This window comes from Cygnus olor, chromosome 2, assembly GCF_009769625.2.
Source record: "Cygnus olor isolate bCygOlo1 chromosome 2, bCygOlo1.pri.v2, whole genome shotgun sequence".
NCBI classification, from domain to species: domain Eukaryota; kingdom Metazoa; phylum Chordata; class Aves; order Anseriformes; family Anatidae; genus Cygnus; species Cygnus olor.
The window spans coordinates 53,975,427-54,003,197 of NC_049170.1; the positions used below are offsets into that span (position 1 = coordinate 53,975,427).

Sequence of the window (27,771 nt, forward strand, 5' to 3'; positions counted from 1 at the left end):
GAGCACTGTCTGCTGTGGCATATGCTAATGTCAGCAAGTCAAACACAAATGTGAGTCTCTGTTAAGGATGGGTCATTATTTGTTAAGCATCTAACGTGCACTTGCCATTGTATAAGCTCCTAAAAGAAGATATGATCCCTCTTTCGGTAGAAGATTTCTTCTTTCTAACTTCTCAAAACAACCTTCCTTTTCTGAGGCCTACTCACACCAACCTTCCCCTTTCAGTAATAACTATGAAAAAAAGGGAAGAACATTAAGAAAGAAAAATTATGAAATGTGTTTTACTAACTGGTACAACTACGAGATCAGATTGCTGAAATACACCTTTCTTTCTACCCCTTTATCCCACAGGTTCTCTGTAGGGCACATCCACATTTCTGCTTTTGCTCCACTCAGGGCTATGGCTTTCGAAGCAAGCCTCCGGATGATCCCCCCTGCCTGAGCTTGCGGGGTGGTCCTGGAGCACATGAACTGAATCCCTCTTGGGAGGAACTAAACTAGAAGCAACATGTTCTCCTGGAGCACAACTAAAGCTACAAACGGGCATGCAGTCAGTGGGACCTGACTGTTTAGAAGTAAAAGCAACCCTGAAATTTGCCTGACGTGAACCTCAGGATCCCAGCATCAAGTTCTCCACCATACAGATCTTCCCCACTTACTCCATGCCGCTTACTAATGTTGTCATAACCATTAAAAAAAAAAAAGTATTTTGCTGTCATGCATCATTATGCCACCAGAAAAATAAGAACACTGTATTATATTCTAATTTAACATTACAGCAGTGTAATAGTGACAGGAACAATAGCATCTTAAAGTGAACAATGGAGATAGAAGAGAGAACAAAGTAGTTTGAGCTACAATAACTAACAATTTCTGGAGTTATAAAATTAATCCTACTTTACCTTTAAAATACTTTCTCATCTTCTTCCAACTATACAGTAAAGAATCATTATAGAAAGGAAAAAGTAAAACAAAACAGATATGAAAGAAAAAAATACTACCTTTCCCCCACTGAACTCCATGAAAATGGTAAACTTTAGGCACTAGTTGCAAAAACAGCCAGCAGAAAATTTCAGGTAGTAATGCTTTTTTAAGGTGACTGCGTTGACATCCCACCTTAAGTCAAATATCCTCTGATATTTTTCTCATGGTGGATCTTACGTGCTCTTTCCAAATGTCACTAAAAAGACCCCCATAACCTCGAAATTCCTCAAAATTGATTTAAGTAGTAAGACGGTCATCCCACCTTTTTTCAGTGCAGGAAAGCTAAGGATCCTGTGACATGATGTCTAACTTTCTCAGTTACCTTTTCCACCCCCGGAGGTTTGCAAGCCACCACCCTGAAGCCACACATCCACACAGTCCACCACATCTGTTGAAAACACTATCGAGAAGCAAAAAGGCATCCTTTCCTCACAAGCCGTTTTTCCCCTAGCAATAACAAAAGCATAATACACAAGCGTTTCACTGGGAGTTGCTAAGAAATACCTGGTGGTGGAAAGCTCCTTGCATTCCTGGTGCAGGAAACAAACTAAAGCTGGTTGCTCCCTCTGCTCAGGTTTTGTTAAACTTTTCTGGACCTGACAACAAATTCCAGACAAGGAATGACACTGACCACTCTGCTGAGGACCTGGCCGAGGCCGAGTGAAACGCCTTCCTTGTACCCGGATACTTCTTGAAAGCTTCTCTCTTCCTTCACGTGCCTTCCACTGACCCTCGGCACACGAGACAACTCTGAGCTCACTGCGAGCCGGAAGCCAAAACCCGGAGGAAGTATGTGTAAAATCCACAATCTCACTTCACCACCACTGTCCGTTTTCATGAATGAAAAGGGCAAGGACAGCGGGGGAAGCCGGGCCCTGTCACGACTGCCAACATGCTGTGTGTCCCCTCTCTCAAAATCATCATCAGTCTCTGTTTGTTTCCCTCAAAGACAATTGTTTCCACGAGTGAGACACGTGCTTTCTAATGGGGCTTATTTTTAAGAGTGCAGCTTTGTGCCTAACCCCTCACCTTGCATTTCCAAGAGCCACCTGAGGTGGTTTTGGACCTTTAACAACTGGTCTGAGTGTTGAAACCACATTCATGAGGGACTCTGAGCACAGGACAGAAGAGGTGAGTGGTCCCACAGGCTGGGCTCTAAGCTCCAAGCCCAGATGCAGGGGTCAGCACTGCATTACACCTCCCATCCAGCCTCGGCCACGTCACTTTGTCTCTCTCTGGTTCCATTTGCTACCTGCAGAACATGGGAAAGGAGCATGCTGCTGGCTCAGAACACAGAGGGAAGCTGGAAACCTAAAAATACGACATTTATTGGGCCAGTACAGCAAAAGATACTCTCCCTCCTTAAAAGACCGAGTAGCGGTGGAGTTCATGAAGGCTGGTTTCTGGTGCCTTTGCCTCTGGCACGGTAAGAGGCACGATCTGAGTAAAGCTAGCCCTGCCCTGGGAGCCCCCTCCCATCTGCAACAACATGGGCGAGCCTTTCCTTCAGAAAGGTCACCGATTTCTGTCGCTGCCCTACATCCAACTGTCTGTTTCATAAAACTGCTAGGAATTCAAGGTCTTTGTGATCTCAACCTTTCTGTTAAATTTAGCTGAAACTGGCCAGCGGATTCCAAAGTCATTACAGGGAGACTAAGAGAAAGATAGCATGCTCCGGAAAGAAAACAAGCTAAAATATCAGTCTTGGCCCATGAAAAGCAATGTTGGATTGGCAAGAAAGGTAAACAACCGGACCTGATGTTAAAATTCAGAACTGTAGTGCCAATTCTGCGAGATTAATTAGCACTAAATCCAAGCATAGTCTTGCCCAGAGAGATTTATTTTACTTATGCTGGTTTGAAACACAGCTTTACTTTTACTTACTGTGAGTTGCATTCTGCTTATGAATAATATTAGGTGTGTTTTCTGGGGAATTAAATTGTAATCTTTCCTCTGTTCCATTTCTTTAACGCATTCAGTTTACTACTGTAACTTGTTTGTGATACCACTCAACTGCAAATACAGAAAGTGGGACAACATTTTGTTCCTATGCAAGACAGGAAAAGTGTATATGTAGATTTAGGTACTGATAACAGATTCAAATCTGCTTCAGATGACACAGGACAAGTAGGTGTCTGGGGTTTTTAGAGGGAGGTGAGGTAGAAAAAGGGTTTTTCCCCTGGAGAATTGAAACAAGGTATTTTTCTTTAATGTGATTCATAATATAAGATAGATAATGACAACATCAGGAACAAAGCTAAGTTTGTGGAAAATTCACAATGCTGCATATTGTTATGTACGCTTTATTTGCTTTGGTGAACAGTTTGTAAACAGTAAAAACACCAAACCTCCAACTTATGTAGGACACATGGGCTGGAGAGCAGTCTAATCTCTTCAGCAATTATTCAGACCTGGGACAAAACTGCTTTCAGCCTGCAAACATCTGTCATCCCAAAGCTAGAACTCAACACAGCTTCATTTTCCAGTGCCAACCAGAGCACATCTTCAGCTCACACTGTCCTTTCCACGTTCCTCGATCTCACACCCAGGGTTTCTTTTCGGTGTCTACAGCCAGTGACTGCAGCACCACGTAACTCTCCCACCGCCACCATCCCGCACAAAATGAAAGTAACCCTGCAGCCAGTCTCTGCAGAATCACCGAGGTTTGCGAGGAAACTAACTGGACAAGTTCCCTTCCAAGGGGTGGAAAAAACAACATCCAGCTTTCAGCAAGGGGAATGTTACTAAATAGAGCTAATGATCACCACATAAGCACTTTAAAAGAAATACTGCAGTGTCTGAAAAGCTACAAAACCCCTCCTCGTGCCAGTCCCTGGACTCATATTTTATGCTAAAATGCACATGCCTCGATGACCGGGTATATATTCAAATGTAATATGAACCACATTAACCAATTTAGGCTTTAAGCACGAAGTCAGAGATTTTAAAAATCAGCAAAGACCATTAAGTGCCTTTAGACTTATGCTAATCCATATGAGAGACTATACAATTTCAGCCTAAAATCCCTTATGAAGTGGGAATCACCCTTCCATTGCTCGTGAGCATTATCCAGCCCCAAAAGCTGCAGTGTAGCATTTTCAGAGAGACATCCAAACTCTATTAAAAAAAAAATCATCCACCCATGATCATACCTAGGCCTCTTCACAGTTATTACTGGGATCTTCTCCTTATCATTAAAAACAAGCTGATCTGCAATAAAACATTGTGAAGGAGGGATACTTTCCCGCACAGCCAAATCCCTATGAGTGTGAGTTTCACTGAGTATTGGCACATTTGTACTGTAGAAAAAAGCTAAACAGAAAACAAAAATCCTTCACTGTCATTTAAATATTTTTTCAGAAGTGCTTTCCATGTATCTTAAAAGCCTCCTCAAATTAACATTTGCTATTTAAAATCTCTGTCTTTGAAAAATAATGGCAGTTGATCAGCATGTAAGGCATGAGATATTTTCATTTGCTGCATCTTTTTTGGAACACCGAAGCATGTATGAACAAATGGATGCGGATTCCCTCCACTTTACATGCCATCAACACCACGAGCTACCCACTGGAAGTGAGAAAAGGCTTGTAATTTGGGGGTTTTCCTCCATCATCAGGTTTTGCTGGAAATTCTCCCGAATAAGCCCAGGAGGCTCCTTCAAGCCCCAAACCTATCCATTCACGTGCTTAATGTCAGGGACTTCAAGAAGTGAGCAGGACTGCTCGGATTTGGAAGCCAAACGCCTGCCCAGCCAGACCTGTAACCCAAGCCAGCCAGCGGTACCTCTGCTAGCCGTCCCGGGAGCCGAGCAGCTCCTCTCCGCTCCTCCAGCTCCCCCTTTCCCTGTATTTCCAGGAGCAAGGAGAAGAACAAATGGGCCTTCTACTGTTTGCGCTAATCACCTGTTAGTCACATTAGTCTGAAAGGCAAACTGACACATCTACTCGTTTTGACTGTTTCCAGTATTTATAGTATCATTTCTCTAGGACTGTGAAGTAGCTGCCAATTATTACTAGAATTTGGCATGCAGAAGCTCATGTATATGAAAAAACATGATCAAACAATATGCAGCTCATTAAAGGAAGTTTATAACTCCGTTCCCTGCCCTGATACTCTGTTTTTATCTCCTGGAAATATTTACCACACCACCTGATTAGGCTGAGCTCCTTCATGTATTTTGAAAATACAAATTATGCCATCAGTCATCCGCAGTATGACAGTAAACTTGCAATTACACAACTTTGGGAGCTCACGCAGTGCACCAAGGCAAGCACAACCCAGCCCCAAGTGCCGGCACAGTGCAGCCGGATTATCCGATTGTTACCCATCGAAAAAGAAAACTCGGGCAGTAAAACAGCTCACGCCCTGAAGAACAAAGCCAGGACCGGCTCTAACCCTGTGGCCAGGGTGAACTGAGCCGCATCTCTCTGCTTTACCTCCGCAGGCACAGAAAGAGGGCAGTGCTCGCAGTGCTGCTGGCACGCTTTCCTGCGAGTACAACAATGCAACCTGAAGGCTCATTTCCCAGAGTCGGGCATCTGTGCCAAGAAGTTATCGGACCCTAATCCTATGTTAAGACCTACTGTCATTCTTTCTCTTTCCTCCAGCTTGCTTTTAACATGATGCTTCTCACAAACACTGAGGATTCAGTCCCACACATCTGCGCAGAAGCGCACATCCAGGGCGTCACTCCTGGCCTCCAGCAGCAGGATCCAACGCTTCTGTACCGTGTTGGCTCAACACAATTAACCCCACAGCCAACAGGAGAGGCAATGAGCTTAAGGACCTTGAGAAACCTACCCTTAAATATCTGCATTCTTCCTCATTTCTGTGTCTCATCGCAAACTTAAAAGCCCCTCCCCACGCAACACTGACAATAATACCCGTAGCGAACCAGCAGGCAGAAAAGAAACGCAGCTGTACGTGTAAAATTCATGCTCAGGATTTAGGAAGACGCTCTGATCTCATGCCTCTGCCATACCACAACTAACCAATTCCCCCAATGGTTAACAGCTAGTTTCCTCTCTAGTGATGTGACATACTATCTCGATTCACACGATACCGGATTCCCAAGGCTGCAACTCATTCAGAAAGCTAGCACAAATGCCATGTCCAATTTAAGATCTAAATGAGGCTTTAAAACACAGGCTTGTAACTGCAGAAGCCTCGAGCCAGGCTGCTTGTGAGGGGAGAGCATCATCCGAGCGAGCCTTTCTGCCCTCAGAAGCCCCAACCTATCTGTTCAGCGTGAGAGGCGCAGCACAGGTAGCCGCAGAGGACTGCTCTTCTGCATCTCCTCGTGATGTGGAAGGGAACAGCGATTGGTCCCGAGCAGATCTGCATGGCACCAGTGATCTATTTATACAGCTCTAGCGGGCTGAAACTCTGCCTAGAAACTGCAGCCATCTCTTCAGCTCTCACACTGAAGAGGCTGGTTGTCTCTAATTCTGATTCCCATGGTGTTCCCTGCAAAAATGACAATTATTTTAATTTTGCGTGGGGGAGAGCTGCCGGCGTGCTTTGTACGTCTTTCTATACACCAGCTTCAAGATTCTTACACCCGAAGGATGTAAGGATTATCCACTTTGTCACTGGGTGTTACATTCCACATCTGTGATTTACAATATGGCCACCCAAATTAGATCGAGGATAACACTCCCCTCTGTTCGGTCCAATTAGTCAGTAGGCACTGAGAGTTTCTCTTTTTTTTCTTAAACATATGAAATAATAAGAAAACAAAAAATGCCATTTAGAGTCATACTATATCCAACTGTCATTTGTAAGACTTTACTGTATTATTAGTCAGAGCTTCTGGTGACAATGTAACCCACAAGACTGAAACTTGAGTGGTTTATACATGTCATCAGAGCCTTAGATAAAAATGCTGCCTTAGAAAGTGGGAGTATTTAATTTTTTATAATACTTTTGTACTAGTATAAAGTATTCACTTAATTTACATCAGTGACTTCTTTTCTTAAGGTATTTGTATCTGTTTGATCTTTTACAAATATCTAGTTCTCTTCTTCAGATCTAATAATGCCGAGCACTTTGAAGACATTTTGCTGGGCTTATTAATTAGAATTCCTACAAACCTTTAGGGTTTGGGTCTTTTTTTCCTCTTTTTTTTTTTTCCAAACCAGGGCACAGCACTTGCAAAAGCAAATTTGCACCATCCCCCCCCCCCCCCCCCTCCAAGTCTCAAATTCATTTTATGAAGAGGCAGGGATTAGTTATGTTACTTGGTAACAGCTGCTCGGCGTAGTGGCTGGTATTAGGTCTCTCTGTACAAACTCATGTCCGCAGACTGTAAAAGGAAAAGCGACAAATTCTCTGCTCCAGCAGAAAGGCTAAACCCCACTGAAAACCAGCTATGGAGGAATGCGGTGACTCAAGGTCAACAGCCAGAGCTGTGGACACTACCACTAGTCACACAGCATTATTAATTACGTACCAGAACCTGATTACTGACTTTTCTAGTACAGAAAAAGCTCACAAAAATGGAACGTTATCAGAGCATAACACATTAAAAATGTGCTTACTGGAATGAAAACTGGACGAATCAGTTGATTTTATTGCAATTTTCTACCCATTCATACTGCTCCAGTGCTGCTTCCCCATACTCATGGATGCATGCATGCACACACACGCACAATTTTGGGAAGTGAAGGACTAAGAAATAGGTTTTGTGAACAAGCAAAGAAGTAGAAATTAAAGAACTGATTCATCAAACCAATTTCCGTTGCCTCCAGTGGAGCTTGACTATGGTTAAAGTGTTTTGTTGAATCAGGGTCCTCAAAACACGGCGCTGCTCAACTTGTTTCGTCTGATCAGGACTTTAGGTGAAATGTAACACTTAAAAGGGACTAAAGGTAGGGAAATGCTCAGGTTTAGCAAATGAAAACCTTGTAGGAATTCTGCTAGTTAGGAAAAACCCCGTAGTGGCTTCGTAAATTTTCATCACCTCTAGCAGTTTTTGAATAATGCAGTGGCCTTTTTGGCAGCTTCATGAAGCTGTAATCTGCACAAGAAGTTCTACAATGTCTCAGCACTTCCTGGGGACTTTTAGCAGTAGGATAGTCTTGCAACACAAGCAGAGATTAATCATTTTCTAATGCATAGTAATAAATAATGTATCCCCCATAGTACATAAATTAAAGCTGTAATTCCATCCCGGTTCTGTGATGACACCAGAAGCCCAAGATGGAATTTCAGCCTCGTTATGACCAGTCAGGATACACATTATTCCTTAAATTATGTTCTGAGAGTTGATAATGAACTGAGAAGTTCTGAAGGCATTACCAAAAAGAAATAACGTGTAATTACAAGCAAAAAGCAAAATTATGAAGTCAGATATTGTTTGCAGATCTTGCTAAAGTAAGCAATAAATCTCATCCCTGAAACGCCCACTCAGCATATTTCTAACAAGGCAGGCAAAGATCACTACTACTATCAGAAGACTGCAAGTTCTTCTAGTGCCATATAGCAATGCCCCCCTGACAGACACCAGTAAGAGACCACACGTTACAGATCAGGTACCAACTGGGCGCTGTACTGTTCAAACTCACATGTACACTTAGGATTCTGAACCTAGCTCCCCCTCGAACCCTACACAGCATTTTACTCAAAAGTCAAATAAGCATCCTACAGGTACACAACTACAAGTACAAAATACCAAGAGGAAGTCACAATAAGCCCCAAATCTGCATCCCTGTTTGACAATAAACCTACCAAACAAGCAAAGCGCTTGTGATGGGAAGTGTTTTGTGTTCTTGATGATTATGTAGAAAACACAGTCTAAGTTCTTAAAGATTTTCATGAAGAACACAGTCCTGTATCATTTTTTCTGCAGACAATTTCAAGAAAACTTACAAAGACTCTAAAGGCATCTTACAACTTTAATAACAAACACTTTAATAGAAGAAGTTTAGAAGTATGAAGACAGAGAGCCAAAACAATCATCTATCTAGAGTCAACTGCTGCATTCACCCTGGACTTTTGATACCAATTCCCATGATTTTTAGCAAATCCTGCAAGATTTCAAGTAGATCTAGAGTCAGTTTTTTTTTTTCTGAGGAAAGAAGAAAATAACCTTCTGATCATCTTATACAAACAAGGCATAAAACTTTACAGCATCTCCCATGGCTTGGAGTAGTTCCAGGTTCTGAACTTTTTTTTCATGGTATTATTCACAAATTCGACCTTTTCTCCCAACCCTCACCGTTCTTGATAATGTGAGAATCTAAGTCACACTCACTCTCTCTTGCTCTCCCCCTTTAAATTGTTAGCTCACAGAATTGTAAGGAAAAGTAAAGGAGAAGCCTAAAGATCATGATAAAACAGTCAAATGGAGTGGTGCAAGAAGTTGGTATTTTAAGAAGCTGAAAATGTTCAAGCCTAGAGTAACTTTTTGAATACCAGAGGCTTCCCCACAAGCCATGTATTACTTGTTCCTTACCTCTCAACTCTTCCCCTTTCCACTTCCTTCTTTTGACGTTACGTAAAGTGTTCAAACCTGAACACCTGGACTTACATTCCTACATTCATATTGGAGCTCCTTAACAAGGAATGGGCTAATATTCAAGGGGCAGGTCACCTGGAAATAACTAGCAATTTGCTTGTTTTCTTTAAATCACTTAGATAACCAGCAAAATTTAAAATCTAACTACTTACATGCCTACAGCTGCATTTAAGGGCACACATCCTCCAAGAATCCATTTTCTCACTTTTTGCCTTTCATGGCTGTTCATACAAACAACAAAGTATCGAAAAATCATGAGAAAACATAATCAGGACAAAGAAAGCAAGACAATTGATGCCTAGAGCTCCTTGCCTCCATGATCTCTACACACAAAGCACATCATCACCTCTAAATAGCAACCTGAAACCTACTCAAGAGACTTACATAAGACATGACTCAAGAACTAAAGCAATGAATGTCAAAACATTCAAAGACACAGTACCCTCTGCTCCTAGTAGTAAAGGAATAACTACTGGCAGCATACAAAGGAGATATTTGCAATGGAGAAAAATACCAGTAAAAACTTTCTTGGAGATTCAAAACCATCCAAACCAGTGAAGCTACACACTTTGCAACAGTAGTACAATGCACAACTAGAAAATCTTCAACCAGATGAGGTGTTGAAGTTTTCTTATGCCTCAACCAACTGATAGAAGCTCCAGAAAAAGTAACGATAACCTAATACCTAATATATGCTTCCATCTGACTGCTACTGGGGGCTCAAGAAAGCAATGGTTTTCTCTGAGACCTCTTAGCTAGCAGGTTACATTGCTTGCGATATATGGTTCACAAGGAATGGCAGCCTAACACGGAGACTAAAAGGTGACCCTGTAAATAAATGTCAGCTGCAAAATCGAATACCTTTCCCAGTCTGAGCTGAACAAACATTGCAGTATTGACAATGTAAGCAAAATGCTGAGGAAAAAAAAAAAAGAAGTCTACAATGAAAAAAAAAAGGAAAAAAAAACACCGTAAGAAGAAACTAAGAGGGAATGTGAGAGAGAAAGAGCACATGGCAAACGTAATGCTAGTGTAACTCTGACCGATTCAGGTTCTTCCCGTGCTCATCGCCGCACCATCTGTGCTTAAACAAAAATGGAAGGGTTCCCAATCGTGTTTTCTTTCTTTGTGCAAATACCATTTTCACATTCATATATTTAAAGGACTATGTGACTTATTGATTCAGAAATTAATCTGAAATGATGCTTATACAATAGACACCATATTGATTCATCATTTCTGTCCAGCAAACTGCTGAGGAATACCATCATTGCACTGGTCATAAGAATATACAGCAGAAATCGTTGATCAATTTCTTCCGACCTGGGACTTATGTTAAATGACTTGCACTCTAAAAAGACGTCATATACACCTGAGTTTCAGCACTACCCCCGTTAATTGGCCTTCCTTCCTTGCTTATTAGCACAACGTACAACACAAGCCATGTATCAGGCCTCTTACCAGCAGCAGTGAAAATCTCAGTGCTTACAACCCAAGGAGGGGAGCAGACTTCATAACTGTGTAATTACAAGGAAGAAGAAGTGTTATTAAAGGGTCCCTGTTTCTGAAACAGCACAACCCTGAAGAAACTCCAGCACTTATCACAATGAGCTGTATGGTGAGGAGTTCCCCCACCGACACCACATCCAGAGACGGGGACTTTGCACTGCAGACAACTCAAATTTCCCTCCTGGAAGAAGGAAGGGGAAGAAGGAAAAAAGTCTTTTTTCATAACATTTTTGGATGATCAAACATTACTAACTTAAAAATACCCATTGCCAATGAGTTATCAGGTTGTTCCAACATAGGCATTAAGAATCCAAAGCAGAAGCTGTTCCTGCCATCAGATTATTGCTAGCGATTCCTTCTTGACAAAATATAGGACAAATGAACATACTGCTAATACATACTGTGTTAATTATTCTGTGGTGCCATGTAGTAACCCTGACGGAAGCTCAGACGAATTGTGACGGATATGGACCGAGATGGTATTATATATAGCTTACATTTGTATTCAGTCAATATGGCAGCTATAGCACAGGGAGACTGCGTTGTGAGGCTGAAAGGAGCTTATGTTATGCTATTAAATACTAGTAATGGCGTGCAGTTCATAAAACCAACTTCAGCACTGTCCTGTAACTTTGATATAGCCCCAGTCCTCCACTCCAATACCCCAATACCAACTCCACGCACCACGTTAGCCTTTACGCTGTAAGCACACACCAGGCCAGCACACAGCACCGAGGACGCCATAAGGAGCGAATGGCCACTTCAAGACACCATGCTGCCAAAACACAGCTTTGATTCAGAGGAAAAAGCCCCCTTGCCTTGGCTCCCACCAGCCACGGGCAGGTGGCAGGGTGCTAAATGCAGCAGCTCCTGTGGGCACACCGCACCCGTCGGGGACGAGCCGGAGTCGAACCACTGCAGCTCGCAATCGCTGAGATACCAGAACGCACACGAAACACATATACAGTTTGTAAGTTTACGTGGACTTATATACAAGCTCTTTCAACAAAAACACACGCTTACAACATACAGCTCTATTTTCTGACGCCAAAGTTTTGTTGCCTCCCCCACACTCCCCGCAAAGAAATCTCCGTTCGCTTTCCTCAATCATTAATCATATCAGACTAATAAACATTCTGGCAACAACACTGTTTAAACAGCCTTCTCTCCACCCAAAATCCACTGGCAAATATTTTCACATACAAGAAGACCATCCCACAGCCCTGCCTTTGAACGCTAATCTAAACTGAGCTCTCCGAGCCAGCACAGTGAAGAGCTGCACTTTGGGAGGGGGAGTGCAGAAAAGAAATGAGAGATGGGCCTTTAAGACGAAATAAAAATAGACTCCCTTGATCTTACCATGACATGGCCCAGACATTCTCCCTGTGGGGGAAAAAAATGTTTCTTACTGCAGTGATAGTTTTTATAACATTTTCTTCTTTTCATTTTCTTTTTTTTTTTTCCCTGTGCAACTTTGCTTCCTGAAGAATGCTTTATATAAAAGACGCGACATTTGGCAACCCAGCTATGCTGCTTTGAGAAATTCTTTTGGCAAGTGCCCTACGTGCTGACTGCATTAAGCACATTGTTTATTTATTTATTTGTTTAGGCAGAAGTCGAAGGGAGCAAGCCGTAGAAGTAACGCGCGACACGGCGCTGCTCCCTTCGAGAACGGGAGGGAAGGCGGCGAGGGAGGGGCCGGAGCCTCGGCTTTTGGGAAATCTCACCATCTGAGAGGAGATGACTCCAACCTCAAAGCGTTGCTGCAGCTCTGGGGCACGCGCGGCGAGCTCCCGGATCCCAAGGCATTTAGCAAACATCAATTAATTAATTAATTAAGCCTCAATTCCACAACAAAGGCCGGTAGCATTACACATCTATTTTGCATACGGGTAAAACGAGCCACGGGGTAAACCTAAGCCCGCGCTGATCTCGCCCCGTGTCCCGAGGCGGGAGGCGCGCTGCCTGGCTTTGCCACGCAGGAGGGCACGGCACCGCCGCCGCCCTCGCTTCCTCCCTTGCTCCCCAAGCGAAAGCAGGAATGGGGAAGTCTCCCCGTGCCACCGTCTGCCTGCGGGCACAGCTACGGCACAGGACCCCATATACAGCCTGGGGTTGCATTCTCGCAGAGGCAACTCCACAACCTCCAAAGGGTCGAGGGCTCGAAGCAGCAAGCCCCGTTGCAACCTACCCGCACCACCACCCGGCCAGCAGAATGGCCATATGCTTGTGGTCTGGGGCTATGGAACATATTTATGCTTACCAGAAAACAAGACACTTCTCAGAAACAATGGGATATTTTGCTTACGACCATGATTAGCCCCATTTATTTACACCAGGGACCAACAAAGCTTGGTAAGGCATCCCAGGGGACACACAGCAACTGCAATTCACAGAACTGTAAAGCTTTCAAGCTGAACTGGAAGGAGAGATGGAACAGGAAAGGATGCGACACACCTGCCCAGGGACAGAAACAAATCCCTGAACGTTTTCAGGCCAAACTGTGAGCAGCAAAAGGCCCAGTCCATCCAAACCAATTCTTTGATCAGCACATACACCATCAGGGAAATGCTGAAATGCAGTCTGGTGCCTTCCAGAGGAAGCTACCAAACCTCTGACCAATGTGACCTGCTGCAGAGGGGCACAGAAAGGCATTTTTCTCCATCCCAGAAAGCTGAGACAGGCCTGGAGAGCCTGGTGGATCAGGTGGTGCTGCTTCAAAGGCTATGTCTGAGCACACAAATAGATCTATAATGCACATATCCTTTGGAAAAGTTTTAAGCAGTTTGGTCTCAAAAATGTTACATGTTTAACATTAGGATGGGGTTTCTACACAAGTCTACAAGAGGCAGCATTCACGTCATTTGTTTGGTCCCCTGATAAAAAAAGAGTTTGATTTTGTTCCTAAGAAAAGAGAATTGACACAGCAATGTAAATGTGTCTAGTCTTTTGCTAGAAGAGCATGAGTAAAAACTTCTGTCCCACTTGTTCTAAAACTTCTTCCTGCATTTTCTGACCTTGATTCCTAGGCCATTTTCAATGACATCAAGGTAGTTATCACAACAGCAATATACAAGCCCAATTCTACAAGATTTATTCAAAGCAAAGTGACTTTAATCAGACCGCAAGTTTTAACAGAAGTTCGATGTGACCAAGGGCTCAGGACAGTAAGAAGCAGACCTCAGCAGTCAAGTTAACCACAGAGCAGCCCTCACCAATCATCTGTCCTCGGTGAAGCATACACCAAGCTCTCCTTTGAAAAGGGTTTAGGGATCTGAGCACTGGAAAGGGCCAAAGGGACAAAATCCATCCACACAGAAGTCACTGGCAAAATTCCCCTCACCCGAAGGAGAGCAATGCCATAACTTCACAACTCATTCTCTTTAACCTGAAAGCTATAAAACAGCACTTCACGTAGGGGGTTCAATCCCAGTACACCAACAACAGACTGCCCACATGGATGCTTGTCTTGGGCTAGGACCGATTCTAGATGTGCAGGCCAAAAGCAAACAAGGGAAACCTCAGCATGAGTTGTCTGAAACTATGGTCTCATTAGCCCAACACGCAGGCAAAGCTGAAGTCAAGAGGTTTTGGTTCTGCATGCATACACTAGATAGCAAGATAATGAAATACGTTGTCCCAACACAAAATTTCACACCAAAATATTAATAAACACACTTTTACTTTAAATAACTTAAAAAAGGAAAAGAATTATTCTCCACCAAACACATTTGTGAAGGCAACTAAGAGGGAGTAAGGTATTTTAGGATGATACCTCACTAGCCTCAGGTACACAGTTCAGAGATGCTCCCAAAGAAAAAATTACAAGGTTAAAACTCAATTACAGGTGGTTTACTTGTGGGGGAGGATGAGATTATGACAGAGGGGTAAGGCTTTGGGGGTAAAGGGTAGGACAGGACAGCACAGATGAGAGGGACGAGACTGGGTTGTTTTTGGCTTGACACTCGCTGAGAGAAAAAACAAGCGTGACTCATAGTAAAGGTAACTCTAAGTGTGATGTGACTGCAATGGAGAACTGAGCAGACCACACTGCATGAGTCAGCAGCGCAGATAAAAAGGGTGATAAGAAGCAGCAGATGGGACGTGTCTTTACTAAAACAGCCCTGCAGGACACAGGCCTCCTTTGCTCTAATGCAGCATCCGTGCCAAGCTGCCGCGCGCTGGCGCGTACACTCGTGATCCCATGAATCAAAGCAGCCCGCGCACAGAGGTTAGGAAAGCAGCAGGCAAACAGGTGCAGACAGATCCGCGGGCAAAAAGGCACAGGAAAGCAAAGCTAACACCCCCCCCAACACACACACACACACCCCTCAACCCTGCTCAGACAGCGGGGTGGGGAGGAAGGGACGGGGGGAAGGAAGCTGTCACCCTGCTCATGGCATTCAAGCTGGCCGCCGGCCAGCTCTGCTGCTCCTGCTGCTCACGCTGCCTTCCCAGCCGGCGGCTGCAGCACGCCGGTCTCCCCAGCCACTTTCTGCCTCCCCAGCCGGGAGGCAGCCGCAGCAGCACGGCTCATCTGCGTCTCGAGATGCTGAAAGGGCAGCTGGGGCTGCTCGCCGAGCTGTGCTCTGCTTCGCCTGCAGCTCGGACAGCTCTGTGAAACTCCTGGGTTTGAAAGCTCTTTCTGCACAGGATTGCAAGCCCTGCTTTGCTGCGAGAGCAGAGCTTTTAACCCCAAGAGCCCAAACACCGTTTTCTTGGGTAGAAAAACCATACGATCATACCCAAGCCCACATTAGCTGCAAAAATGCAACTTGCCACCCTGACCACAGAAACAACTTGCAATGGCGGTTCTTTGCAGGGAGGAGACCGGCGCTTTGAACCCGGTCAGAAAAGACCAGGGCCCCCTGTCACAGCTCAGGGGAGGACAGAGACAGGAGGTGAAGCTCAAATCGCCTTTCATCTTGCTTCTTGGCTGAGGTAAATTTATACCCTGCCTGCAAGGGGGTAAGACGGAAAGTAAAATGCTCTATTTTTAGACACAAGATCCTGCTTCTTCAGGTTCACCTAATTTCTAAGAAACAACCCTTGGCAAAAGGTCTGCATTTGAGGGGGATGAAAGATGACTTGTTTCATTTTCTTTTAGTGCAGCTCGTAGCATGACTAGCATAAATCTAAGCAGCTCTGCTTTAGCCACATATACATGCCAGCTGTTTCTATTTGGGAGAGAGTCCCTATATTCTAGGAATATAGAATATTATACATATACACGCGCACACGTATTTCATTTTTCCTAATCCGTCCTGCCAAAATAAGCACGTTGTGTCCAAGTATTTCAATGGAGTTAGAAGGTGTGCCTATCCCACCCCCCACCCCGAAACATCCTTATTTATAGCTTTCAAAAGCTGGCGGGTTTGCCAAGGAAGAGCAGTTGCTGAGCCTCACACGGGCTGCAAAGCAACAGATCTGTTGTAACAGATTAACAGGCAGAGAGAGAGAGACAGGAAAGAGACGCACTTTCCTCCTCTACACATGTCCTTGCTCTCAGAAGCGGCTTCGCGGAGATAATGACAGTAACAGCCCGTCTTAGGGAGCCGGACCGGGAGCCAGGGCCCGTAGGAGCCCCGAGATGGCGGCGCTTGGCTCTGCGGCCTGGTCACGCACTGCCCTAGGCCGCGCGCGCAGGCTCCCGGCAGTAGGTAGAGGAACCGCTCTCCTACGGACATCGCAACCATTAGCGAAGGGGGAGGGCGGTCAGCGTGCAAGAGAAACGGCGAAGTTAGTTTTCATTTCCTGTCGGTTTTAATCTCGTCTGGAGGCTTTGCTCGCTGCCACTTCCATTTTACGGCCTGCCTGCAGAGGAACCGCTCTGCGCGCTCGCTGGCAGAAGGTCCCCGCTCGCCGCCGTCTCTGGTGCTCCTGAAATCCACCCCACCCTGCCCACCATTCACTGGCTGCAGCGGCAGTGAATCAGCCTGCAACCACAAATCACTGTGCTGGTCTGCCCCTCAGAGCTGTACAAACAAGCACACGTCTGATTAGAGCTTCCACTGGCATGCTAGTTAAAAGAGGAAAGCGCACGGGATTCATGGAAGCTGATGCATGACTTTTTTTTCCATGGTCTCACATCTTTCCCTTACCCTTCAAAGGGTCTAGCCATCCAGAAACCCCATTACGCTCCTTTTACTGCTGGTTTTCTCACTCAGTGGGCTCTTTGATATCCTTTGAACTCCTGATGTGAGTGCTTCTGTGTATCCTGCAGGCGATTACAGAAATGCACTGCATAATTTGCACATGGACATAACAGTGCCTGCTAACCTGATGACAATTAGTGACAAATTATGATCGCAGCTCAGGCACAAGCTCAGAGAGGACTCCCATGTCCTCAGCCTGGAGAAAGTGCTGCACCGACAGAACTCTTCAGCACAGAGGCTGCTAAGTAGTGACAAATCGATGACAAACCAGTACTGATAGCTCTGCAAAAAAGGTTCATACGTCTCTCAGCCACAGCCCCCTGGTAATATACACACTTCTACACAACCCCTTTCAAAAAGAGTCATCGGATACACTCAGCCATCCAACACAAGATGCAAGACACAGCCAGGCAAGGGTGACACCCTGCATCAAAGGTGGCTGAGGACAGACAGGCGCTGAGCTAGGACAGCAGAAGGCAAAGGTGCAAGTGACAGAGCACAGGGTTCACATTGCTGAGAGTTAACCAGCACAGTACGTGCCAGGAGCAATAACTTCCATCCTGGGTGAACTGTGATCAGGAGCAATGCCAGAGCGTGCGCAGCAGAGGAAGTCATGGCTAAAAGAGATGGAATAGGGGAAACTACCTGATCCTCAGCCAGAGCACCTCTCTGAAGATTTATCTCAGCACCACATCCTTAATTCCTTTACCAGTTTCCAAGAACTGGCAGTTCATGCACGCAGTAAAGGACGAAAATGAGCCTGCCTTGTATCTTTACATTCAGTTGATGTTTGCAAAGCTCTCTGAGAAGAAAAGCACCAGACTCCAGAAGCGATCGGTGTTATCACACTTGATCCACATGTGCCTGTGAGCTTGCTGCCCTCCATGGGACCAACAGCCATCGCTGCAGTCCTGAAGGGACAGTGGCGTAAACCAGTAAGTAGCATTTTGCTTGCCTTTTTCTGGGAGAGATTATGCAGCTGTAGCGCGTCAGAAGACAAAATTGCGAACTTTATTCCTAAAATCTCTAAGTAGTGCTCAGTCTCACTTGCTGGTTTACAACTGGGTAAATTTGAAACACAGAGTCACTTTCATGAGATCCAGGAACATGACTGGGAACTCACTGGAAAAGCCCCAAATCCTGTTCCACTCCTCTATCCGCTGCAGAGAGTTATTCTCTCACACTGACCAATGTGGACTTAGATTACTGCTATCTACATGCTGAATAATAAATGATTTCTCTCTTGCTCACTCCTATGTACACACACACAAACTTTTTAAACATTAGAGGTTAATTTCAGGTATGCAAAATCTGCATTGTGAGTGACTGGCCCTGGGAAAAGACAAGCAGAAAAAAGGCGCCTAAAATTCTAAATATTTCTCTTGGCAACTGAGTAACTTTCTTAAATTAAGAAAAAGAGGCCGAAAGGGTACCCCCCAAAGACCTGCACTTCAGCAGGCTCATGCTCCGTGGTGCATTCATCCCCATGCTGGAGCTCTTGTCCCTGCAGGCCTGGCTGCCCAGCACAGTGTGGAGGAGGAGGGCCAGGGGCTGAGCAGGGGGAGCCTCATGCCCTATGAGGAGGGATGGGTGGGCCTGACGGTTCAAACATACTAAACTTATTCCTATACAGATGCACAAACTCATGGTAGGGTTTGTTTGTTTTTTTTTAAATGCTTTTATATATGTAAATTAACACATGCATTTTAAAATTAGGTTGTGGTGATCCACATTACATTCAAATACTGTATCAATTGACACCATCTGAATTCAGGGAATTATGGTCTTACTGCTAAGTCTTGAAGAAAAACAAACCTTGAAACTGACAGAAGTTATTGACTACACTTCTTAAAATCAGGCCTGACTGAATCCTACATCAGCTTTCAGTAGCTGTGGTGTTTCTTCTGCAAGGCCAGAGAGAGTATCTTCTTTATTTCAATGCATTCAACAGCCCAAGCTAAACACTTACCTCAAATAAGAGAAAGGAACTGGAAGTAGTAAAAGAAAATAGGAGTTCAAATACTTTCCTAATAGAAGTGATGTGCAAGAGTTCAGGATCTACAGTTCACAAAACTCTCTAAAATACTGTGATCACACACACACACAAAAAAAAGTGGTTTAATGACTGTAATTAATTGTAGTGGCTTAATTTTAATGCAGAACAAGCTTTTTTTTCCTTTTTTTTTTTTCTTCCTTTCCCCCCCCCTATTTCCCAGCTCCTATTTTAAGTAAGCATTTTGGTTATGTGACAAAAATGTTTCATAATCTCCTTTTTGTGAGCTTTTGCTGAACGTTTATTTTCATTTGAATGTAGCTTGATACAAGTCACATGCAAAAATATAATCTTATAAACAGGGAACTGATAACACACCACTGATTATAATAAGAAGTGGAAAACTCTTGAGGCCCCTAGAAATATGCGTTGGACTATCTCACTGACGGAACATCTGTAGAAATATAACATTGTCTAAATTGGAAAAGATATATGAAATTATTTGAAGTACTGAAAGCATCCCCTTCTTTAAGGACAATACCTAAAAAGAGTAAATGCAAATCAAGATTTAGAAGCTGATTATTTTAATGAAGGTTTCCTGCTTGCAGATTTTAGTCACGACCGAAATCAGCATTTAAATCCCACCGAATAACCCCCCACAGCAGGAGCAGTGCTGATTCATTTCTCATGAGATGGGACACTGAAGATCATGAAGAAGAGTGTTACTTTACTGATGTATGGCAGATGCACTGGGACAGAGACAAATGCACACTAGTATTTTAAATTTTAAAAAGGCAGGAGACTGAAATATATGCACATATGTGCACATGTGAATGCATGCCCTCATTTTCTTATCACGCTAGATCACAGATCTGAATAGCAGCAGACCAGAAGAAGGAAGCTTTTGACCAGAGGTAAGGGCCAGCAGCTCTCGAGCATTCAGGGCAGTTCTCCCAGATGCAAAAAAAGCGAAGACTGGCACAGCAGCGAGTTTCTCTGAGTAAGCACAGCACTGCGTGGCCAGAGCTGCATGGCTGGGGACATGACCACGTGGTGATGTCTGACCGCTCCGGGTTAGCGTGGATCCTGCCAGGATTATGATAAGCCTTGCTAAATCCATGCTGGGCACACAGTGACTCTGCGCTGTCCTCCGCCAGTGCTCCTAGTCCCAGGATGACAGTGACAAAACAGCCCTCAGGGCTGTCAAATTGGGAGCCACGCTGAGCAGGAGCAACGGAGCCTAGCTGCTCTCACCAGACTCAAACAGCATGGTCCTACCTTCTCAGGAGTCTCACAGAATCACAGAATGGTTGAGGTGGGAAGGGACCTCTGGAGGTCACCTGGTCCAACCTCCTGCTCAAGCAGGGCCACCTCGAGCAGGCTGCCCAGGATCATGTCCTGGAAGCTCCAAGAAGGGAGCCTGTCTGGTCAACATGTGCCAGTGCTCTGTCACCCACGCAGTAAAGAAGTGCTTCCTGGTGGCATCCTGCAGCACCTCTGACTGTTGCCACTTGCTATGGCAGCACAGATCTCCTCTGCCCTGCCCTGCCCTGCAGTGAGGAGGGGAGAAACTCTGTTCCAGAAAGAAAAAGAAAAAAAAAAAAGCCTTTTTTCTCCTGCGGCAGAAACTGAGTTAAAAGGATCCAGGAAACTTGCAGAAACTGGCGAAATCACAGAGGTGATCCTCCAGCAAGAATGAAAGGAGGAGAGTATCCACTGGGAAAGCATCAGCCATTTCTCAAGGCAGGAAGTTACACTCTGCGGAAGAGCATCTCCTTTTCCCCCACGCCACCCCCATGTACTGAACGCCAAGTGCACGGGGAGGTGCATTCACGGAGGCTGCACGAGCTGCCAAAGGCTTTTTTGGCTTAAGCAGCAAAGGGCGAGTTTGAGGTTTGCTCTTCGATTGCTGTCTCATGCGCTTAACGTAACGAGACAATGGAGGAGAACAACTCATACAGACAGCAATGAGGTAATTAAAGCCTAATTCTGCTCAGCCTGCTCCCCGACTCCACACAAAGCAAATACACGAGTGCAGCAACACATAGGTTGCAAATACAACATCACGCTCCAGCGCAAAGCTGCCGTGCCTCACGGAGTACTGCTGGCTTTACTACGGCCACGCTATGCATTAGCGGGTACTGATTGTGTTTGCACAATATTTCAACAAGCGGAGCCAACCAACATCACTTCCTCTATTTCTGTATACGAGTAATATATTTACAGGAACAGCCTTTTGAAACGTTCCAGTAAAATTAGCTTACTCACAGATTTTTTTTTTTTAAACTAGAACAGAGAGCAGAAGGATAATATCATCATCGGGTTTTGTGCATAAATCAGTCGGCTATTTACCGCTGCTGTGTTGCAATAATGAATTGCCACTATCTTTTGAGTTAGTTGTTGTTATTACAGTTTACCTAAGTTCACGGGATCACACATTCGCGCACAAAAAACATTCCTCATTATTTCCTGGGAAACGACCTTCAGAGGCATGTATTCCACCTCCTTCCCCAAGGCAATGCCCAAAATACTCCTGGAGGAGGTTTGTCTGTTTTATAAAAACCTCCAGCGATGATGCTTCCACAGCTCTCTCAAAGGCAAACGACTGCAGCACCAAAATACCCTTATCACTTGAGAGCTTTCTTAAATGCTTACCTACGCCTTGCCACCTCCAAATTAAGCCCGTTTCTTCCCATCCTAACCCTAGCAGTCCTGCAGTTCAGCCTGTTCCCTCCCTCCCCACAACAGACTTCCACATATTTGCACACTGCTATCACGGCTGTTACTGGCCTTCTCCCGTGTAGACTAAACAATCCCAATTCTTTCATCTTCTTTCCCAGGTGGTGTTTTCCAAGTCTTTGATCATTTTCACTGCCTGCTCTCTCTGGACGTCGTCCAAGTGGCTCTCTACTAGGCTGTACCCCAAACCGGGTGTTGGGCCACTTCCAGCACCGAGCGGATGGGGTATTTTGTGGGTTTTCTTTACACATCCCAGAACAGTGCTTGTCTGGGGAAGGGAAGGGAAGGGAAGGGAAGGGAAGGGAAGGGAAGGGAAGGGAAGGGAAGGGAAGGGAAGGGAAGGGAAGGGAAGGGAAGGGAAGGGAAGGGAAGGGAAGGGAAGGGAAGGGAAGGGAAGGGAAGGGAAGGGAAGGGAAGGGAGGGAAGGGAAGGGAAGGGAAGGGAAGGGAAGGGAAGGGAAGGGAAGGGAAGGGAAGGGAAGGGAAGGGAAGGGAAGGGAAGGGAAGGGAAGGGAAGGGAAGGGAAGGGAAGGGAAGGGAAGGGAAGGGAAGGGAAGGGAAGGGAAGGGAAGGGAAGGGAAGGGAAGGGAAAAGCTGTCTGCTCAGCAGAGCACTGGCAGCACATCTCCCAGGGGACAAGAGAGCAGGACACGCCACAGGCTGGTTTCCTCTGGTGGTCTGGGAGCCAGCTGTGATTTTTAACACCCTATTCAACTAAACCAGGCCAAACTGCCTGCAGCACGGCCCAGCTCCAACTCGCAGACCTTCCGCTGCAGGACCACTGTTGAGTCAGCCATTCCCCATCCCGTGCCGTGCAGCTGGGTATTTCTACCCCTGCACAGTGCTTATATGTTTGTCCCTTCTTGTTGTTTTTTTTCCCCCCAAACCATTCGTCCAGTTAGTCAGGGCCACTCTGAACTTCAGTCTTGCCCTCTGAGGAGCCTGCAGCCCCCCTCCGTGCTTCTTATCCTATGTAAATTTAATAACTGCTCTCACTGCTCCATCAATCATTTCAATAATGAAAACAATGAGTATTACCAAAGCCAGGACAGATCCCTGGGGAATCTCACTCACTCCAGTCTTGCAGTTTAACAGCAAACTGAATAACTACTTTGAATAGTGCCTGGTGAAATTCTCTGCACCCACATTACAGACTGACCGACTAGCTCCACAAGCTGCTTAAGAGAGCACCACGTTAGAAAGCACCCAAAGCGCCCCATTAAAGGTAAAACGATTTCATTTCCATCAGAAGTTCAATTACATTGTCACAAGCACTGTTGGAAAGTCTGTGTTAAGTACTGCCATAAAAATATATAGCACACTGATAATAAGAGGAATAGGAGTGATGACAACCAAGCTTTAGGATGGCAGGAAGAACTTCAGCTCAACTGAGAGAGACAGCAGGAGCCTGACTTGGCTTCCAGCAAGAGAGAGGCTTGGAAGAAGCAAACTGAAACCCAGTATAAAAATGACAGGAATTTCGTACCTGCCATCAACTGCTGCTATCAGTAAAAGAAGATTCAATCACAGAGGTAGGTTAAAAAAAAAGCCACACACAAAACCCACAAAAACAAACAAATAAACAAAACACTTTCTTAGCTCTTCCAGATGTTCTACTGATAGCATCCCTAAGAGCCTACCCTGCTCACGGACCATACACATGCTAGACACCAAAGATCACGACTCACAGAACCCAGAAAAATGGTTTCATCAGCCACTAAAAGCATCCCCAGCACCACACCAGAACCAGAAGCAAGTGGCAGCGGCTGGTGCCTGAAACAAGGAGAAAGGGTAAGTTCCATGGAAAGTGAAAGGTGAGGCAGCTTTCCAAAGCTGGCTCCCTCTGCTTGCCGAAATAGCAATGCCCTGCCCACGCCTCGCTGCGACTTCTGCGGAAGATGCGCTTGTTTCCCAGGAGAGCTCACTCTCGCAACGCAGATGTGTTTTACTGAGGCAATCGCCTTCCGTTGCGTAATGCAACCCGGAATTAAACGTTATATGCTATTTAGTATATTTCTAAAATGTAAACCAGAAGTTACAGCCGAGCTCAATGACACTGCCAAGAATGTGAATGCTGTGATTTTAGCGGGGAAGAACATATTCTCCTCCCACAGCTTACTCCAAGTCGTAATTTTTCCAAACTCTGTTGTCGTTGTCAGGAAAACGCGAAGTAACACATCTGTGCTGCTTTCCTTTCGATTTTTGGCAACCGTGGGTACCACCAGCTCAGGACCTCACGCTGCTGCACCGCCCACAGGTGTTCTGGTGGCTGCACTGAGGTACACGGAGCTGGATCGTTCACCTCACGTCCTGCAATACTGGGGCAAAAATCAGGAAGAAAACCCCCAGGCAGCCATTTCCAGTCACCTGCTTGAACCAGAAGGAACAAGACTGCAAGATGCTGAGGAACACTTTGGATTTGTATTTTTCCTATAGTTTCCAGGAGTTGCAAAATGCTATTCTTCAGAAGAATATAGGTCCCTTCTGAAATGTATTATGCATAACCCAGTTTTCCATGGCGGAAAATTCACCACGGGAATACTGTTTGCTCATACTAGCAATATATCCCAAAATTACAGTCATTTATAACCTCATTTCATTGACAAAAAAAAAAATATCGTTCTCTTCTGACAAATATCAGTACACAGAAAAAGTAATGAATAAATGCCTATAAACAGGTATCAAATAAAGCAACTATCAATCACTGTAACAAAGTTTTAATTAAATCATATGTTAAGTAAAAAAACACTGAAGTAAAACCGATCCACATAAACCAAAATCAAAATAAAAATCTGTCACTCATGCCAAAGCAGAAAAAGCACAATTCAGAGCACTAAAATACCAAAACCTGTTAACTGAATGGTCATCTAATTGTTATTTGTCAAACTCCAAGTTTGCTAAATGAAGCCAAACGTAGGGATTCAGCAAAGTATTTAGGCACGTGCTAAAGTACATCTGTATTTTAAGAATGTTTTTAATGTGACAGAGAGCTTAAAACTCTGGAAATATTCACATATTCCTCTACAATGATTTCTTTCTAAGAGAGAGAAAATATCCAGTTATCTGCACTGTCCACATTTTAGTATTACAAATCAAGTCAGCATTTAGCCTAAGTTGAATATATATTTCTAGAGACACATTAGAAAGAACGCCAAGGATTAGTCCCAACACAAAAGGATGAGGGAGTTGCCTGCTGTCATCCTGCCAGTTTTGCAGAATAGAAGAGTTAGCAAATAAGGCATGAAAAGATATGAGCAAAGAAACTCATACCTGTGAAAAATGCAGCAACATCAGGTGTGCAATAAAATTATAGTAAGTAGTAACAGGCCCACAAGAATTCACAAGAATTGCTGGCCAGCTGAAAGCCCTTTTGGCCTCAGCTGGCAATACTCAGCACCCTTAAAGCTGGCTAAAACCTCCATTTCATCTGCTACTGTAAAGTAAAGGATATTGTCTGTTTTTTTTAATCCCTTATGTTGATGCTAACAGTGATACCAAACATACGCACCTTACTGCTTTAGGGAGGGCCCAAAAAATCCTCTCTTGGGCTTTGAAAATCTCTCATTGATGCAGCAGACAGCTTTCACAGCACAGTGAGTTAACAGAGCAGTGAAGAAGGAAGAGCATCATTCAAGTATGTGGGTGCATGCACACACGCGTGCAGGGAAAGTGAAGAAAGAGGCACACGCACTGTATGATAATTTTCTGAATATGGCAACCCAACCACAGACAGTGCAGATGGACAGTCATGTTGTGAAAATACAGAGTTGATTCAACACCACCATGTCTAGCAAGACGGGCTGGCAGGTTTCACAAGGCAAAGGCTACCTCTGGGGGTGGGGAAAGATGCAGGGGGGGTGAGGAGCTCTGCGCCAGCCTGGAGCTACCTTAAAAGTCACTTTAATTAATCTGATAGATAAAATTCAACAACAAAAAGATAGGGAAAAAGAACAAAAAGGCTTAACTTACTGAATTAAAACACCACTTTAAGAGGTTTCCCCACTTTCCCTGCTGTAAAGCACTTCTGAAAAATTCAGCCACTGAGCTACTGCTTTTCTTGACCTTTTCGCTGAAAGAGAGCAGAGTAAAAACAGGAAAGAGCTAAAATGATATGCAATAAAGATGCTTCATGTTAGGAAAGTCATTTGAGTCACGGCTGCAAATTCAGTCTGTGTCAGATTTGCCAATATAATGCTTGCTAAAGACTATCTATTAACAGCACCAGCAGTCAAAATGAGTGTATGGTCTCTCAACATAGCACACCATATACCATGCAGCTCTACAGTATTTGCCTCTGTTCCTGGTTTTCTGCACCCAAAAACTTACTTCACGTATTATGATTAATGTATAATAGCCTGAGTCCCAAAGAGATTTGCTCTTCTGATTGCCCTTTTCTTAACAATAATGCAAATAAATATGGAAATATATCTATTGTCTGAGGAATCCTTCCACTAATTTTGTTCTTTGATGGTTTGGCTGCTTTAGCGTAGCTAGGAATCAAGAGTAAAGTGGATCATAGCTCAATATAGAGTGTGGTTAATCTTCCCTTTGCATAATGCTGGTACACTATGGCCCAAATACCAGAGATTTATTTGATGTGTACATGCTTTCAAGCATTAGTAAACAAGTTGCAACCCATTATGAAAGAAGAGCGGATCCGAACAGTTGTGAAGCTCTTTATATGTGCTAGACTGACACAGGCAGACTTAATATACTTACATTTGCATGTGTGCTAACTTTTTAATTTGGGAGACTATTTCACCAAGAAATACTGTTTTTTAAAATATGACTAAAAGTGCACCTGAGATCACTTCCCATGTCCTGCTGCAGTATTGTCTGAAGCATGACAGAACTGGTAGTTAGAGAGGCACAGTTTTCTCTCTATCCTTTCCTAATTGATTTTATTCGTCTTATCCACTTAAGCGCACAGAAGTTACTTATATGTATCAGTGCTCTTTAGATAAGAGACCCAGTGTAAGCCTACAGTACTTTAACACATAGGCAAAACCAACCAAGCTTTAAATAAGCCATTTGCACAATACGGTGCAATTTTTCTACCAAGTAATGAAATATGACCCCGTGCTCTGGCGCTGGCATTAGAGGACAGTACCTAAGTCCTTGCCCCTCACATACACGCGTGATTTTCAGCAGTTCTCCTGGAGTTTATACTGCACTCATTGACACCTGCATAGGCTGCAACCGGACAGCATCAGTCACTTGCTGTTTCTGGCCCAGATTTTACCCTCTTCTGTGCTAAACACTAACTTGAAATGACTCAGGAATAGTTTCCTCTGGTTTTTCCCCATAACGAAGAAGCCATGACAGAGGTAGAAAGAAAACTGTGGGCAGAGGGAGAAGGACCTTTCAGCCAGCAATTCAAAAATCTCAGCTATGGAGGGAATCCAGAAAACCTACACTGCGAGAGTGGGCTCCTCAGATGAAGTCTCAAAACTTGGTGGCAACTAGTAAACGGACATAAAAGCATATGCCTGTGAAAGCAATGCTGTGAGAACAAACACATCAGTGACTGTGAGACTCCAGGATACCACAAAAAAAAAAGTAGTGCAGTAAAAAGAGAGGATGCCAGTGTCTCAGATAAGCAGTTATGGCAATGTTTACTTAAACTGTTCTGCTGAGTTGTTCCCATTTCAAACACAAAACTTTGATTTAAGGAAGAGACTTGCAGTACTGTCTTCGTATTTTTTTCCCCCTTCAAAGCATGAAAGTACTTCCTTTTTCAAAACCAAATGAACAAAGTTTACATCCAAAACCTCTCAGACCCCCAAATCTCACATCTGAACTCTATTAAAAGCAACAGTTAGTCCAGCCAAACACTCCAACAATATATTTAATAGCCTATAATGTTTCTAATGC

General features: G+C 44.3%; 1 protein-coding gene across 24 annotated transcripts in view; it reads right to left on the reverse strand.

Annotated features, from left to right (window-relative positions):
* The window catches only part of ATXN1 (ataxin 1), a 214,620-nt gene that overhangs the window by 159,262 nt on the left and 27,587 nt on the right, over positions 1-27,771 (reverse strand). For 7 of the 24 annotated variants that reach the window (XM_040546406.1, XM_040546405.1, XM_040546401.1 and 4 more), the window contains one exon: positions 25,867-25,966. The exons of 16 other annotated variants lie outside the window; for them this stretch is intronic. The gene's annotated coding sequence lies outside the window, so the exon portion shown is untranslated. Of the gene's footprint in view, positions 1-16,489; positions 17,087-25,866; positions 25,967-27,771 lie in introns of those variants that run through there. One more of the 24 variants, XM_040546428.1, reaches the window with a different exon arrangement.